Raw genomic sequence first — 16,780 nt, 5'->3', positions numbered from 1 at the left:
TCTGATACGGATATAGTATCGGATATTGAATATCCGAACTCGGATAGCTGAACCAGTATAAACAGATTCGGTCTAAAATACAATCAGAAAATATCCATACCGTTTTTACCCCTACCCCCACTCCTCCTGGCAAACAAATAAAGGATCTTGCACCCCATCAGCCTGGCTCAACAATCGGTGCAGGTGATCAAACGCGCCCATAAAGTTTAGAATACGCGGTAGGACTGGTATTATTTGAAACAATCGGTGCAGGTCGTAGTATCATATAAGGTATTAGATCGATATGGATCAAGCATGGAAACCTCATTGAGCAACCTATCAAAGTTGACCCAAGAGGGCCCACCTGGCTCTGAAGCCGCAGATGCTCTCTCCTCCCATTGGGCAGCTTGTCCTCTCATCTTCCTGCCTTTCTCCCCTCCATGACATCTCTTAGTAGCGTCTCCACCTCCCCTCTCTTGACGTCGCTGCCGATCTCGACGCCAACGCGCCATTCCGTGCAGGCAAATCGGCGGTTGGTATGCTGGTCTGCACCGAAGGGCCAGCACAGCATGGGCACCCCAGAGCAGATGCCCTCGAGCATGGAGTTCCACCCACAGTGCGTCAGGAACATGCCGATGGCCTGGTGCCGGAGCACCTCCCGCTGAGGGCACCAGCTCGTCACATAGCCCCGGTCCTTGGTCGCCTCGACAAACTCCGGCGCTAGCATCGTGGTCGTCTGCATGGCTCCCCTGAGCACCATCAGAAAGTGGTAGCTGCTGTTGGCCAACCCCCATGCGAACTCCTCGATCTGCTGGTTCGTCAACACGACTATGCTCCCGAAGTTGGCATACACCACGGACCGGGGTTCCTTGCTCCCGAGCCAAGCCAGGCACCCGTCGTCCCCCTTGGTGAGGTTGGAGCTCAGCGTCTCCAGTGGGCCGGCATCGGCTTCCGTGAGCAGCGGGAGTGGGCCGACGGCATAGATTGGTGGAAGGACGGCCGACATGGCGGCGACGACCTCGCCCTCTAGCTCGCCGAACGTGTTGAGGACGACGACGGTCACAACCGTCGGTAGAGCCTGCATGTGTTAGGAATTTAGGTATTTTCATTATCAGTTTAATCCAGAAAATTAACATCTGCAGGTTCGTGACGGCATATATGTGCATGTGTATACCTCTAATAAACACTACAGCATGCAGTGATGACATACAGATGAATACAGTAGCAGAGAGTACAATAATCATAGAGATTAGAGTATACCCAGCGGAGGGTCCCATGCCGAGGGCATCGGAGGCTCCATTCGCACCAGTCGATATAGTGCGTTGCTCGAAGACGTGGACCACAGTCGGTGCAGGACAATGTTCGCAGTGCAGTCCCACGAACGAATCACCAGGAAGAAGACAACTTGCGGTTCTGTAAGCAATCTTCGGGAGGAAGACGGGATTTGCCACCAGGAAGAAGGCGTACGAAGACGAGCAGTCGCGGATTGCTCCCCAAAAACCTAATCGCCGCGCACCCCATGCAAGGTTCTCTCGCAGACGAGGGTTCCAGAGGCACCTGCTCTCCCGCTACTCCGTGCGCGTAGAGGAACGGGACGGGGAAAACTGAAGGCTGCGGAGATGTGGAGTCTCTCAAGAACGGTTGCGGAAGAAGACGGGGTCTGAACTGACGGAGGACACGGATATATGGCTGCGATAGAGGAAGAAGACGAAGGCAACGGAGAATCCCAAGCGACGGGAAGCAGCAGGGATGGTAACTGACGCAGTCTATTCGCCTCCACCATCAAAGAGTGAAACTCCCGTGATAATGTGAATTTAAGTGGCAAAAGACTGGCCACGTCTGCCCGCTTGCTCGCCGCCCACCTGCCTGCCTCGCCACGGCCACAGCCACGGCCCGGCCCAGCCGGCGGCGGCGGCGGCGCCCGCGTGCGTGTGGCACGCCTTTATCCTTTTCTCAGCTTCTGAATTTAGATGAATAATTTTCAACCATATAAGCTGAGTCAGCGTTCAGTCAAAATCTCGTATGGTATTAAACCATGCAACACTTAATATTACGTACCATATAGTTTTATTTGATTTATTAAATATTATATGGGCCAAGCCCATATTATATCCAACAATTCCCACCAAACTCTAGGGTTTGTAACAACGTAGTCTTAGAACCACATTTCTTTTATATACCAGTGTTTCAATGAAGACTGTTAAGTCGAACATCCATCTAAAACAATAGTTTTACTCAGTCATAACTAAACAATGGACTAAGCCTTGAATTGATAGTTTTGTGTGAGGTGAATGTCACTAAAGTCCTTAGCTGATACTGGGCAGCAAAAGGCATCCCCTCTATTTGAAGCATATAAGTCATACTTCAGTGCCTTTCATGAGTATTTAGAGATCATCCAAATCTCATAGACTATGACCAGCAGTCTGACTCATATAGGTGTGTTCCTCAAAAGATGTTCTATAGGACAACATCTTTACTTTGACAAGCCACTTGGAACGCATTAAGGCAAAAGCCAGCCTACCTTACAGAAAGAAAAGATATGCATCAGAAATGAGTCTTACTAAGGATCTTTTCTCACAATTTACTACTATTTTGTTGCACCGTCCTACTTTACGGGATCTCCGATCACATAGAACATGTTACCACTATAGTAAATTTCAAGTGGGTCTCAAATCCCTCTCTCTCGATGCACTTTCTATCACATTGCATGATAGACTCTTAGTGAACTGATCTGCCAGATTATTAGACGTGTGGATATAGTCCAACACTATTACTCCGGAGTTTCTCAATTTTTTGACATATTTTAGTCGTATTTTAACATGCCTTGTGGACTTCAATCTTTGGAACTGTTAACTTTTGTAATCACAGTTTGGTTATCGCAGTTCATAGAAATAGCCGGTATGGGTTTCTCAACAACCGGTAAATCTATAAGGAGATCATGAAGCCACTCAGCCTCAGATCCAGCAGTGTCTAATGCTGTGAGTTCTGCTTCCATTGTAGACTTCGTTAAGATACTCTGCTTGCAAGACTTCTAGGAAACAACACCACCTCCAAGCAAAAACACATATCCACTTGTGGCATAAAGCTCATCAGCATCAGAAATTCAGTTGGCATTACAGTAGCCTTCTAGTACTTTCGGATGTCCGGTATAACAAATACCATAGCCCATGGTCCCTTTTAGGTAGCGCATTACTCTCTTAAGAGCACGCCAATGATCATCTCCCGGGTTTGACACAAACCGGCTCAGCTTGCACACAGCAAGTGAGATGTTAGGCCTTGTTGCACTGGCAAGATATATGAGCGAACCAATGATCTAGGAATATCTCAACTGATCCCTTGCTATTCTTCGATTTTTCCTCAATACCACGCTAGGGTCATAAGGTGTAGGAGCAGGTGCACAGTCACTGAACCCAAAGCGACGCAGCACCTTTTCCACATAATGGGTTTGTAATAGAGTTACCCCACCATCACCTTCTCTTAGAAGCTTGATATTAAGAATAACATCAGCCTCTCCCAAATCTTTCATCTCAAAATTTTTAGATAGAAATTCCTTCACCTCCTCGATCACTTTGAGGCTGGATCCAAAGATCAGTATGTCATCAACATATAAGCACAAAATGACTCCTTCACCCCCACCATACCGATAGTACACACATTTGTCAGCTTCATTCACAACAAAGCCAGCAGATGTTAAAATTCTATTGAACTTCTTATGCCATTGCTTAGGAGCTTGTTTTAGGCCGTATAATGACTTTAATAATTTACACACCTTGCCTTCTTGACCATTTGCTACAAACCCATCAGGTTGATCCATATTGATCTCCTCCTCCAACTCTCCATTTAGGAAAGCTGTCTTAACATTCATTTGATGAACGATAAGATCATAAGAGGCTGCCAGGGAAAACAAAACTCGAATTGTGGTCAATCGGACAACCGGTTAATAAGTATCAAAGAAATACTCACCTTCCTTTTGAGTATAATCCTTGGCCACAAGTCTTGCCTTGTACCTCTCAATAGTACCATCAGGCCTGAGTTTTTTCTTTAACAGCCATTTGCAACCTATAGGCTTGCACCCACAGGGACGATCAACTATTTCTCAAGTTCTATTAGACATAACAGAATCCATCTCACTCCATACTACTTCCTTCCATAAATCAGCATCAAAAGAGGAATATGCCTCTCCAATGGTCGTTGGTGTGTCATCCACAAGATACACAATATAGTCATCACCAAAAGACTTTGCAGTCCTCTGTCTCTTGCTTTTCCTGGTGACTATAGTGTCATCCTCCTCAGGATTTTGCACATAGGGTTCCTCAAAATGTTCTATCAAAATAAAATTTTCATGCTCATGGAGAATTATAAATTCATGACCAGTTGTGCTAGGTGCATTTTTCATGGGAAACTCATTCTAAAAAATGTAGCGTCTCTAGATTCCATGATTGTATCAACAGTCATCTCAGAAACACTAAAATTTATAACTAAAAATCTATAACCCACGCTGTGAATAGCATAACCAAGAAAGACACCATCAACAGTCTTTGGTTCAAGCTTTCGCTTTTTGTTTATTGGCACATTCACTTTTGCCAAACAACCTCAAGTTCGCAGGTAAGAGAGATTTAATCTCTTCTTCTCCTATTCCTCGAATGGTGTGATTTGTTTGTTCTTTGTGGGCACTCTATTTAGGACATGACACGCTGTCAATATAGCCTCACCCCACCATTCCTTAGATAGTCCCACAGTCTCCAACATGGCATTAACCAAATCAGTTAGAGTGCGGTTCTTTCTCTCTGCAATCCCATTGGACTATGGTGAGTATGGTGGCGTCCTCTCATGAATAATTCTATGCACCGCGCAAAACTCAGAAAAATCATTTGAGAAACATTCTTCCCCGCGATCTGACCATAAACGCTTGATCTTCTTCTCAAGTTGATTTTCTACCTCAGCTTTATAGACCTTAAAATAATGCAACGCTTCATCTTTTGTTTTCAGCAAATACACGTAGCAAAATCTAGTGCAATCATCTATAAGTGTCATAAAGTATCGTCTACCACCTTTAGTCAATTCGCCATTCATTTCGCATAAATCAGAATAAACGAGTTCTAATGGTGCCAAGTTCCTCATCTCAGCAGCCTTATGAGGCTTGCGCGGTTGTTTCGATTGCACACACACCTGGCACTTAGAATCTTTGACCAAGTTAAATTTTGGGATTAAATTCAGATTTGCAAGCCGTGTGAGACAGACAAAAATTAATGTGATAAAGTTGTGAATGCCATATATTCGACTCATCCGAAACATTAATATTGTTCACCACTTTATTATACACATCATCAAGCAAAGATAAGCGGAACAAGCCTTCGCAATTATAACCTTTTCCAACAAATGTTCCATGTCTTGACACAACACATTTATTAGACTCAAGCACAATTTTAAAGTCATCGCGATATATCTGAGAAGCGCTAACATGGTTCTTTTTGATGGAGGGGACATGCTGCACGTTCTTTAATGCACCGTCTTTTCTGAAGTAAACTTTAGAACGACCGTACCAGCACCAAGAACATGTGCATGCGAACCGTTTCCCATCAGCAAGGCTCTACTCCTACCGGCCTGATAGGAAATAAACAAAAAAACATCGACACACACATGAATATTAGCACCGCTGTTCATCCACCACTCAGGTGAAAGACAAACTGAAAGAACAAAAGATAAAGAATTACCATACCCAGATGTTCCTCCTCCTGTCTCGCTAATTACTATGTTTGATGATTTCTTTTCTTATTTATATTTGCGGTCTAGGCACGCACTTGCCCAATGCTCATCACTCCCGCAAACAAAGCAACCTCCACCTTTCTTGTTGTTTTTCTTCTTAAATTGTGCAGTCTGCTTAGGCTTTGCATTGTTGTTCTCTTGCATGTTCTTCTTCTTTTTATTACGAGATGCAAATGAGTTTTTCTTCTACACCATATTGGCAGCGGAAGACTCAACTCTTTTTCTACGGTTGTCTTTTGCTCTCGCCCTCTCCTCAACATCAAGAGATCCAATAAGCTCAGCCACACTAAACTCTTGTCTCTTGTGTTTTAGAGAAGTAGCAAAATCTCTCCAAGAATATGGCAGCTTAGCGATTATACCGCCGGCCACAAACTTGTCGGGCAACAGACATGGGAAATGTTCTAGTTCCTTCGCTAGCGCCTGTATCTCATGAGCCTGTTCGACCAACGGTTTTCAACCATTTTGTAGTCATAAAACTGCTCCATAAGATATAGCTCACTGCCAGCACCAGAAACCCTAAACTTTGCCTTAAGAGCATCCCATAACTCTTTGCCTGATGTGCAAGATATGTAGTTTTTCTCATACTTGGGATGAAGTGCACTAATCACGGCGCCTCAAAAAAGGTTATCGGCAGCCAAGAACTTTCGCTCCTCCTCAGGAGTAAACTATTCAGGCTTCCCCTATGCGGCGTGATAGCAGTTTATCGCAGTCAACTACAATACCATCTTGGCACGCCATATCATAAAATTCTTGCCATCAAAATTATTTGGCTTCAAAGCAGCAACAAAACTACTGACAGAAAATTGTCTAACATTAGGTTTTTGCATTGTTAGGAATTTAGGCATTTTTATTATCAGTTTAATCCAGAAAATTAATATCAGCAGGTTTGTGACGGCATATATGTGGATGTGTATACCTCTAATGAACACTACAACATGCAGTGATGACATACATATGAATACAGTAGCAGAGAGTACAGTAATCACAGAGATTAGAGTATACCCAGCGGAGGGTCCCATGCCGAGGGCATCGGAGGCTCCATTCGCACTAGTCGATATAGTGCGTTGCTCGAAGTCGTGGACCACAGTCGGTGCAGTACGATGTTCGCAGTACAGTCCCACGAACAGATCACCAGGAAAAAGACAGCTTGCGGTTCTGTAAGCAATCTCCGGGAGGAAGACGGGATCTGCCACCAAGACGAAGGCGTACGAAGACGAGCAGTCGTGGATCGCTCCTTAAAAACCTAATCGCCGCGCACCCCGTGCAAGGTTCTCTCGCAGACGAGGGTTCCGAGGGCACCTGCTCTCCCGCTACTCCGTGCGCACAGAGGAACGGGACGGGGAAAACTGAAGGCTACGGAGATGTGGAGTCTCTCGGGAACAGTTGCGGAAGAAGACAGGGTCTGAACTGACGGATGACACGGATATATGGCTGCGATAGAGGAAGAAGACGAAGGCTGCGGAGAATCCCAAGAGATGGGAAGCGGAAGAGACGGTAACTGACGCAGTCTATTCGCCTCCACCATCAAAGATTGAAACTCCCGTGATAATGTGAATTTAAGTGGCAAAAGACTGGCCACGCCCGCCCGCTCGCCGCCTCGGCACGGCCCGACCGGCAGAGGCGCGCGCGTGTGGCACGCCTTTATCCTTTTCTCAGCTTCTCAATTTAGATGAATGTTTTCCAACCATATAAGCTGAGTCAGCGTTCAATCAAAATCCTGTATGATATTAAACCATGTAACACTTAATGTTACGTACCATAGAGTTTTATTTGATTTATTAAATATTATATGGGCCAAACCTATATTATATACAATAGCATGTGTGCAAGGACGATGCGGAGCACGGGGTCATCCGGGTCCGTTGTCCGGACGAAGCTTGCCATGTCGCGCAGGCGCATGTCTGCCGGCAGCCCCCGCACCGGGTCGATGACCGTGCTGTCCAGGTAGACATCGCGCAGCTGCTCTTCATCTGCAGACGGAGTTGGACATTGATGGTTTGTAGCAATTGATGAACCAATCAATAATTGTTCATCTACGGATCGATATTAATCACTAATCAGAGACAGCTAGCATCTCCATGCAGTACCTTTGAGGGGAATTATGCCCTTGTCGATGAGTTGCTGGCACTGCAGGGACGCCAGGAGCCCGCAGGCGCTCGTCGTCCAGAAGGCCACCGCCCGGACACCCACGTCCGCGGCGGCGCGCAGGACGGGATCGATGTCGGAGACGACGCATGTTGCCGGTGCTCCGGAGGCAGACAGGTCGTCGAGCAGTTTCTTGAGGTGCGGGACAAAGGTATCGAGTGACGCAAGCAGGCTGACCATGACCTGCGGGGAGTCGCCATCGTCTTCACCACAGGGCGGCGGAAGGCCGTCCGGGATGGAGGCGAAGCCAAAGCCCGGGGCGCCGGCCAGCGCGGCGGGGCCTCGTGTGCGGAGCAGGCGGCGGCGGTTGCGGTCGGAGTGGACGAAGGTGACGCGGACGCCGCCACGGACGTGGAGGAGCTTGGCCAGGTGCAGTGCTGGCGTGACGTGGCCCTGCGCCGGGAATGGGAAGAACACCGCGTGGGTGGCTGGCTTCTCAGCTCGAGTCGACATGGCCGAGGGTCGGTCAGCTCTTGCGGTGCCAAGGTGCGGTTCCTGCTGCTGCTGCTGCAGCAGTGCTGCTTGCTCTGTCGAACACTCCGTCTTCCCTATAGACTGTCCGCACCGCCCAAGTGCTAAATGGACCGGTAAAAGCACTATGGCCCACAAGTCAGGATGCCTTTACAGATCAGTAGTGGACCAGCGCTGCTCTCACTCGCCCGGTATAGCAGTCTCCAAATAAACTACCAACGGAAGTTGCCGCCGCCGCCACGGAGGTCGAGTGCGCCGCCGTCTCCGTCCTGTCCGGTGAGCAGCTCTTTGATTCCTCGTAGCAACGACTGGCCATGGCCTAGAAGCATCCGTCTGAGCTCTCATCTGCCCCATCTAGCAGCCCAAGTAGCCACATTTGATCTCGGCATGGCCGCCTGCTAGGGTTCGTCGCCTGTTCCGTCCACTCCATGGATACTCTGTAGTGTCCACCCCCGGCGGTCCTCTCCCTGTTCTCCTACGCTGACATGTGTTTGAGCGGCTTGTCGAAGCCATTGAAGCTGCAGACTCGTACTTCAAGCAAAAGGAGGATGTCATTGGCCGTCTTGGGTTCATCCTAATCGAGGTACTGCAACATGCGTTCAGATTCTTGTTATGAATGTCACTGAAGTCTTTAAATATCTGAATTCATTCTTGTTTCAGGAACTGCTAAAGGGGACTAGATCATCTCAATAGGGATTGTCACTCATGTTTGTCGGGTTGGTCTTCATGTCGTCAGTGGAAGCTTGATCAACGACATCAAGCTTTAATAACAAACGTTGTACCAAGACAAGGGGAGGATGTGCTAATACATGAGCAGTTGTGTTTAACTTTCTATGAATCTTGAAATTTTTGCCATTGATCCTTGTCGAATGGCAACTCAACGCCAGTATTGCCTCTTGGATTTTTCTTCTTGCCAAGATTAATTATGCTTAGTGAAATGTAAAATGGTTTGATGGAAGTGCTTATGCTAATTCAAGCTGGTAAAATGCGCAGTAGCTATTGCAGTGCTGTGGTTGTGCCACGATCACTCTTTACTAACCAAATATAGTAATATGAGACAAGTCAAACAACTTTTCCCTAAAAAATCTATGGTTAATGTTAGAGCAATATTGTGTACCTGCCAGACATGAATATATATGTGGCCTAGGTGATTTTTCTTCAGAATTGAAGTACAGAAACATCAGCACAGAACCGCAAAATAAACAATTAAGTGGCATAGGTCCAAACATAGTAAACATTTAAATTATAACATGGGTTCACAATTATTAGTAGTACAACACAACCACTGCAAGGTAGGCTCAGCTACTGAGTCTATTACAATCCTCAATGCAACACACTACAACAGAAGTTTAATGGTCTACTAGTACAAGAAATGAGTTCGGATTATTACAACACTGGTTTAAGGGTCTACATTGTCATCTAAATTGGCACCAATGTTCTGCAGTATCTGTTGTTGTTTCTTTGCATAGTACTTGTGGAGGCGTGGAACACACTTGTCCAGATCAATCTCGAGGATGCGCTCTTCCTCGTGTGTTTGTAGTATGTCAGCTTTCTTACGCATGAGCCACAGTTTCTCTTCCTCAATTGCTACCATGTGCTGATTGTGTTGGTGCAGCTCATCGTATCTCTGTGAGTCGATGGCTGCCATTTGCTCATAGCGAGAGCCTTTCTTCGCATTTTCTTCTTGCCATAATGAAAGCTTTTGTATCGACAGGTCCTGCAACTTAGAAACATACTGAGATGAATCTGACGTAGAGGACGAGGTAGATTTCTTAGCTGCTCTTTTAGCTGCATCCCTCCCCATAGGCCTCTTGCTCCCTGAGTACTGAGAGGACGGTGTCCCCAGGTCATCATCGTTGATGTTGGAGGCTGTGGGAATATGATCAGCTATTGCATCGTCGTCTCCATATTGTGCCCCTCTGAGGTTGAGCTCCATCCACTTAGGCTCGTCCTTCAGCAAATCCCAGCAATGCACGTAAATAAACGGGTACTCTTCGATGTCTGCAAAGTTTGCTAGAGCTAAAAAGGTCTGCAAAAGGGGTACATAATTTTAAAATTATGAAGCAAACTCTAGATCAAACCAAATGACAATACCAGATCATATTTTGTTAATAAAACGATGGTTTCATAATTCACCTTATCCGTATCACTCATCCCGCTCGGATTGTCTCAAAGAACATCTGCCATGTACCCTGCAAATTTATTCGCTTCAGCCTTGATAGTGTCCCAGCGACTCTGCAGCGATCTGAAACTTCTCTCAGGCTAGGAACCCCTCCTGTTATTGTACCGGCTTGTAATCCTAGCCCAGAACCCGTCCTTCTTCTGCCCTGTGTTTATAATTGGGTCGCAGCTAATTTCCAACCATGACTTCACAAGGAACACATCTTCTTTTGGGGAGAAGTTGGATAACTTGGTGCGACTAGGTACGACCTTGCGCCGTCGACCAGCTGGCAACGATGCTCCTTCACCATCACCCTGACTCTCTTTCAATACTACTGGTTCAACACTCTCGACTGTTGCAGCGACAGACTGATTTTGAGCAGGTGTTGTAGAAGATGATGGTGGATTTGGGAGCGGCATGAACCCTTGGTTCAGAGCTGCGGTCCATCCTCCCTGGTAATATGGGTACTGCAGAGCATATGGTTGCAGCCCTGGGTTCCACCCTCTATAGAAGCCTTGCATTGGAAGACCCCCGTCGAAACCGGTAATGTCATCACCAACTTGATCAGAATTATTAGGATTCATCCTGCAAAAAAATGAAGTAAATGCTATAATGCCCCTGTAAACCATATGGTTAAGTACATCTATGGACTGGACAGCATGTTTTCATTTTTGTTCTGTATTTCTGTCAGAGTTCAACAAGCTGAAATTATCTTTAGATCATGCTACCATCAGGTTTCAGGTAACATACTACGTGAAGATGCCACAACTAAGAATTAATATACTAGCTACTGCTGATACAGAAAGAAAATTAGAGAACTAGCTGCTGTAGGTAACTGTTCTTCAAAATTCCGTTGTCAAAGCCATGTTACTGTTGTCCTACGCACAATGTAGTGAAATAGTGAATCAAACGAATTTGGTTACTAAAATGTATATTCAAGTAGAAGCATATTCTAAGAAATGTCTATCTATCCATATGACAGGTGTGCTGCAGGATGATTCTAAAAATTGTCTATCTATCCATATGTTCAGAAAGCCGTAGACCAACTGAAGTTACTGAACAACAGGAAGATCCAAATTTATTCAACTAGCTATTTCAAAAAACTAGCTACTGCTGAAACAGCCGAGAGCAACTGAGCTGGGAGCAGAGCGACAGCGGTGCCGGGAGCCGAGCGTGGTGACGGAGCCGGGCGGCTAGCGTGGCAGCGGTGCTGGGGCCGAGCGTGGCGGCGAAGGTGGCCGGCAGCGGGGCTGCGTGGCGAGTGCAGCGGCGGACAGCAGGGCGAGCGCGGCGGGGCCAGCAGGGCGAGCGCGGCGGCGGAGCTAGGCGGCCAGCGCGGCTAAGTGAGCGCCCGGAGGTTGGTCGCCGGCGGCGCCGCGTTGCGAGTGCGGCGGCAGGCCGGGGGGCCATTGTAGCGGCTACGCAACGGAGGCAGGTCCAGCAGGGCGCGCGCGGCTGCTTGCAGCGAGGAGCGCGGCAGCTCACAACGGGACGGCGGGGCGACCGCGGCGAGGCCGGGGAAGCCACCGCGGCACGTCGCAGCGGCGACAGCCGCCGAGCGCCTCCAGATCTACAGGTGCTGACTGATGTACAGGACTACCTTCTCCGTCGATGGCGAATCGCCGAACGCGCCGTAGAGCTCTCCTCCGAGTTCGTCCGCGCCCGCCTCAACTCTCTCTGCTGCCGTTTCACAGCTCCAAACTTGGATCGACGACGGGGTGGATGAGGCTTGTTGCCCACCTTTGCTGACCCGCCCCTGCACTCCCCTCTCTCCCCAATGCCCTCGGATTTGAGGGAGACCGCCGGCTTCTCCAGGATGTCATCGGGGAGCTTGCTAGACATTTCACAGCAATGGCGCGAGAGGAGCGTTGCTGGTGTGGTGGACGGGATAGCGTTCGTCTCCCACTGCGCTAGGTTTGGAGATGCCCTGTAGTAAATGGAGGGATTGGGGATGAAATAGAGAGCAGCGGTGCGGGCCTTTCCTTTGTATATTTCCGGTACATGCTCGGTTCCAGGCGCGCGGTGCGGACAGTCTAAGTGAAGTTGCTGGTGGCCTGCGATACTGCCGACAAACTATTCGCACCCTGCCACCCAAAGCATCAGTTTCGGATTTCAGCCTGTTCGCTTGCTCGTATTTGGCTTATAAGCCATGGTTTATCAGCTAACGAGCAGTATTTTTCTTTCACACCAAATCAGCCAACAGTCCTTTCAGTCATGGCTTATAAGTCAAACTAGCTCAAACGAACAGGACTATGATCTCTGTACGTACACGTTGTTGGAAGACTTTTGCGCACGTCGATCGATACAGTAAACTACTATTGTACAGCTGGACTTCTAAACTACGGACTTGTTTGGGAGACCTCGGCCTTACTAGTGAATAGTTTTTTTCTTTGATTCCATAGAGCAGCTTCAGTAATAAAGTTAAAGTTATTTAAAAAAATATTGGTCCAACGGCTTCTCAAAGATGATAGTAGAAAGAGAGCCAGGAAAAGCTAGTATTTCCACTTCATCTGTGAAACTGTTTCTGTGACAAGAAGCTAAGGCCGTGTTTGGATTGCTCCTGGGCGGAGCTGCCTAGCGCGCAGGCAACATATGGCTTCCTGGCATGGGAGTTGCCTAGGAGGCCCTCAACCAAACACGCTTCTAAATAACAGTTTTTAAGAAGAAGTTGTTTCATCAGTACCTATGCGGTAGGGGAAGTAAAAAACAGCTTTGTGAAGTTCGATTCTCGGTCTAAAATTTTGTTGCCAAAAGTTTAGATTTAAATTTTAAATGATTAAACTTTAAAGGTCCAAACTACATGATCGTTTGGATCATGAGCTAAAGTTCTAATTCAAAAGAACTATTGTACCTTTTGGATTTTTCAGCCACTGAACTGTACATGCCCTGAGACCTGATGGAGTTCAATTTTTTTGCTGTTTGCTTGCTAAAATAATAATCAACCTGATTGATATTGATAAATAAATAATTTAAAATTGGTACAGTAAATAGTTCAACAAAATATGGCACATAGTTCAACAAAAAATGTTTATCCACATGCAGACCTAATGTAATCCAAAGAAATTGTAGTTCAAACAATACATAAACTTTTTAGAGAGTGCTACTTTTTTTTATCTACATCACTCTCGCCTATCAGCGATGTTCTCACGGAAGATATTCATGTTATGATCATCGCCACCGCCATGTCGATTGCCACCTCTTGGCTCATATGAAGACCTCACGCATTGACAAAATTATTTGGCTTTGCTTTGGCATCAGATATGACAATAAGCCTGACAAAAAATCTCCATTCATCATCAAAACGCCAAAAGAAAGTAATGACATTGCGAAAAGATGAGTGATGAAAATCGAATACCTCATTTGCCTTGTCATAGCGATTACACATCTAGGTTGTGTTAAATAAAAATTAATATGTCAAAATGATGTAATTTTTCAACATATAAGACAAAAGAACTTATATCTAGAGTGTCTAGAGCTGCGTACAAGATATTCTATTTAGAGTAAAATCCAGCAGCGGTTGTTAAAGTTGTCAGGAGGTATCATCTAGGTCCTCAAAGTCCTAAAATACATTTTTGGTTCCCTAGAGTTATAAGGGGTCTCATCTAGATCTAAACGGGCGTTTATCCAACGTACTATCCTACATGGCATGTTGATTCAGCGCTTGCATGAATATGAAAGATGGGACCCACGTGTCAGCTATAGTGTTGTTTTGCCGCGTCACCTGGACTTGTGTGTCAAGACTCCTTTTAAAAATCATACCTTTTTCATACAACCTTGATGAAGATGATGTTTATACAAATAATATAGCCATCGATGAGATCTACATCTTTATAGTTTTGAGTTTACTTATTTGAGACTGTTAATATGCTCAAAAATGATATAAGGTTTCAGCATCATATTATCGCATATTAGGATGACTTGTCTTAGAAAAAACCATATTTTTCTTGTATGGTGTCAAATAAAGATAATTTGTATACAAAAATTGTAGCGCTCGATGGGATCTACAAACTCCTAGTTTTGGGTTTTGTCATTCGAGGTCGTTAAGATGGTAAAAAAGATAATATAAAGTTTCATCAGTATATTAATCACGTACCAGGGTATGTCACCTTAGAAAAATCATTTTTGTATGATGTCAAATAAAGATACATTGTATATGAAAATTGTAGCCCTCGATGAAATCTACGAATTCCTAGTTTTGGGTTTTATCATTTGATACCGTTAAGATGGTAAAATAATAATATAAAGTTTTAGCAGCATATTAATCGTGTATCAAGGCTTGTTGCATTAGAAAAAATTATATCTTTCTTGTATGGTGTCGAATAAAAGTACTCTGTGTACAAAAGTTGTAGCTCAACAAGATGTACAACTTTCTAATTTTGAGTGTTTTTATTTGTAGTTGTTTATATTTTTTTTTAAAAATTGATATAGGCTGCAGGGAGAAAAAATTATACAAAATTTTCAGCAGTACTACCACTGACATATGGGTCTCATCTGTGAGATCTATATAAGCATTGAATCGACATGCCGCGTAGAATAGTGGGTCAGATAAACTCCCATTTGGACCTGGATGTGACCCGTTATAACTTTAGGGAGCCAAAAATACATTTTAGAACTTTGAAGACCTAGATAACACCTCTAGACAACATTGAGCATCGCTGATGAATTTTACTCTTATCTTTATACTGCGTAGAAGGATTGGTCAGTTTTGTATATATGTTAATTATAGTGGTTGTTTACTGCATTGTTAGAAATCAACTTAAATAAAAGATTAGCTTCAACCTTTGGATGCAACAATATTTTACAACATGAGAAAACAACAGTATTGTTTGAATGGAGATAATTAACTGCATTGGGAGAAATCAATCAGGTATCTAAGTAATATTCCTGCAGCTCAGTATTTTTTTTCTAACAAGAAAACTTAGCAGCTGATCTGTTGTCCAACCATAAACTAGGACCATAAATTTCAAAAAAAAAAAAAAACTAGAACCATTCATTGTTTTCCAAATCATGCTATCTGTAAAAACTGAGAATCTATAACACAGTTAATGAGGATCTATTTTAGCCAAAATCAGACAGCCCATACTGTATTTTGTTTTGTTAATAACTATCATGAAATAGTACAACATGTAACACAATTGTCTACGCAATTTGGATTGCACCAAAAAATCATTTCCAAGAGTTTTATTCTCTTTTCAAGACCAACACCTTCAACGCCGTCGCCTACTGCATCAGCTTCTCCAGTCATAGGTGCAGGATCTTCAAGGCCCTGTTCGCTTAGCCAGAATTAGTCCTACTTTTCAGTCATAAGAACAGTATTTTTCTCTTACAACAAATTAACCCTATAAATCAGCCACAGCAGCAATAAGTCCTGCCAAACAGGACCCAAAATGAGGAAGGCCTCGATGGCTTGACAAGCTGCCCACGCGCCAGCTGAACTGAATGGTATCTAAGCATATGCTTCAATCCAAACTCTTAACATATATGTAGGGGAAGCAATTGCTACCAATTGGGGTTCATGAAACTTGTTCATATCCTTTTTGTAACACCCTAAAATTTGCACGATTTTAAAATAGGAGAAATCATTTAATTATGCCTTTTGTGAGCATTTAAATTTAGAAAAAAATAATAACTTTGTTAAAAATAAAATCAAATATAGGTCTACAAACATGCATGTGCATTCATGCTGCTGCAAATTATTTTTGTATTGTGTGGTTTGAAATCAAACTTTAAATTGATCTGAATTTGTATTTCAAAATTGGTTTGGAAAATTAGAAAAGAAAAAGAAAAATATTTTCCCTTCTATTCGGCCTGCTGGCCTAGGCGCAGCCCGCCTTCATCTCTTCCTCACTCCCCCGCATGGGCCTGCTCTTCCCGTCGGCCCAGTCGCCCCGCTCGCCGTTTCCCTCTCTCGCGCCCAGCAAGCCAGCCCAGTCGAAGGCCCGTGTTGCCCGCACCCTCTCCTCTCTCGCCATGAGCCGCTGGCAACTGGGTCCCGCATGTCAGAGTCTTCCTCTTCCTCCAGCTTGTGTCCGGGTCGGTCACGACCGCCGTCGCCACCGAGTCCGCCTCCTCTACGCGTCTTGGCGCGCTACCCACGCCGCCCCACCTCATAAAAGCCAAGCCGTGTTTGCCGCCCCCATCTAGTTGCATCGAAGTTGTCGCCCTCACTCTGAATCGCCGAGTCGCTACAAACCCTAGTAGCTCACGCCGCCACCGCCGCCGTCCGCTTCGCCGTGCGCCATGCCGCCGTCTGCTTCG

The 16,780-nt window shown here is 45.4% G+C and overlaps 1 pseudogene; it reads right to left on the bottom strand.

Annotated features, from left to right (window-relative positions):
• Positions 1–230: 230 nt before the first annotated feature.
• LOC136465601 (7-deoxyloganetin glucosyltransferase-like) lies at positions 231–8,424 on the bottom strand (annotated as a pseudogene).
• Positions 8,425–16,780: the final 8,356 nt, after the last annotated feature.

This window comes from Miscanthus floridulus, chromosome 7, assembly GCF_019320115.1.
Source record: "Miscanthus floridulus cultivar M001 chromosome 7, ASM1932011v1, whole genome shotgun sequence".
NCBI classification, from domain to species: Eukaryota; Viridiplantae; Streptophyta; class Magnoliopsida; order Poales; family Poaceae; genus Miscanthus; species Miscanthus floridulus.
This window is presented reverse-complemented; position numbering and strand designations above follow the sequence as displayed.